Here is a 1,850-nt window from a genome sequence, read left to right on the forward strand (position 1 = left end):
AATTTTCATATTACTTCTAACTAAACATAAATTTATTTTCAGACACAATTTTCGCTCAAGATTTTGATTCACTTCCCACTCTACATTGTTGTGTCGAATTGGTCCCAACAAACGGTGTCGACAACGATACCGATATCGTGCCATTTTGCAACGATTTTGTCGACCTACCTCTCGTATTCGACAACCAATTTCGAGCCAAACCTGTGCCAATCTGGCACCGCGTCGACCGATTGCAGTACTGCTCAACCGTTTTTATGGCTGTGTGTTTTCAAAAAGTTTAATGTTAAGCAAAAAAAAAACAAAAAATTGCGTTGTTTACAAATATTTATTTATAATAAATTCATACAATTGTGCACTGTTGCTATTCGTAGCGATTATACCGTCATCAGTAAACTCCCGTCAGCTACAAATTTCTTCATCGGAATCGCAGTCGGCTCAATTATTTTTGTCCCTTTCGTTCCCTCTAGCAGACACACCTAACTGCGTGGGCAATCATGACTGTTGAGATGGATGAGTTTTTTATTCTGAAATGAAATTAAGAGATCAAAATTCATATCATAAGTAAAAATTAAAACCAGTCATACTTACGGGTATTCAAATTGGTTACGTTCGTGTTGAAGTTGTTGTTGGTGATTATGGTGAGATGAGCGCTTTGGTCTGTTCCCAAAAACAATACTTTACCGAAGCTGCAAACTCCGTTTTCATTCCATCCAGATCACCGCTATTCTTTCATTTTCATTTATACATTTCTGCTGTTGCTGCTGCTTTCCTTCCTTTGACGCGATATATTAACAAAGACTAGCTGCGTTCACCACAAATTCGCCTGTATTTTGTCTCCGTGTTGTTGATATTGTTACTGAAATTAATCAAGGAAACATCATTTATATTTTATAATTAAATATCTAAATTATCCTTACTTACAAAATTTAGTTCTCGAGTCATTCTCTGTTATGTTTTAAATGACAATTCAGAGAGAAAGAGAAAAAGCAATCTCTACAGTGATGCCGTTTCGCTCAGTACCAAAAAATTGCATACAATTATAGTTCAACTATAGACAGTGCTGCCTGCGGGGGGTAAGGCGGAGGTAGATTCCAGCACTTTTGTAGCATGTTACTTCGTTTCGGTCGACATCGGGCCAATGACTGCTCGATTATGTTTGGAACTGGGTTGTCATCAACATGTTTCTCCGTTACATGGAATACATGTTTGATACAGAAAATAAATTTAAATTGCCATTTTCGCTTCAAATGGAAAGTTTTTTCCAACCTACTTTCCGCTTACCAACACATTTGGCCTCCCCTTTTTTATTTATATAGATTTCTATCAAATCGGTCATTTTGATCAGTTGTCAAAATATTGAAATTTCAATGAAAATAAACTATATTTAGGAAAAGTCATAACGTTATTGACGAATTTCATGCCAGCTCGACTGGCTTTTGACAGTAACATCTCAGTTAGCAGTGAATCGTTGTGTGAAGACATTGGTCATTTATTTTTTTTTTTTTTAATTTGCCAATTTTTTCTTTATTTTTTACAAAAGTTTAAAACTCAAAAACTATAACATCTACAAAATTCTGATCAACGGATGGAAGGCAAAAAATTGTTTAAATTTTCATAAAAAATATAAAACTAATCTTTTCTAGTTTCTGGAATACATAGCATTTTTGTATGAAGACTCCTGAAAAAATAATGTTTTACTCGTAACATTTTTGTGTGAAAAACTCTCACGTTTGACATGTTCTTGACATGTTTCTAAATAGAAGAAAGTTTTCAAAACATATAAATCGCGATAATTTATACATTAAATGTAATTTAAAGTTAAGCATTAAAAGTAATTCAAAACAAAAACA

The 1,850-nt window shown here is 33.7% G+C and overlaps 1 long non-coding RNA gene across 1 annotated transcript; it reads right to left on the reverse strand.

Moving 5' to 3' along the window:
* Positions 1–358: 358 nt before the first annotated feature.
* On the reverse strand, positions 359–1,091 carry LOC129763497 (uncharacterized). Its single transcript, XR_008740947.1, has 3 exons — positions 922–1,091; positions 589–856; positions 359–524 (listed from the first exon to the last, which is right to left on the reverse strand). It is a non-coding gene; the product is annotated as an uncharacterized LOC129763497 (long non-coding RNA).
* Positions 1,092–1,850: the final 759 nt, after the last annotated feature.

The sequence above is a fragment of the Toxorhynchites rutilus genome, chromosome 1 (genome assembly GCF_029784135.1).
Source record: "Toxorhynchites rutilus septentrionalis strain SRP chromosome 1, ASM2978413v1, whole genome shotgun sequence".
NCBI lineage: Eukaryota > Metazoa > Arthropoda > Insecta > Diptera > Culicidae > Toxorhynchites > Toxorhynchites rutilus.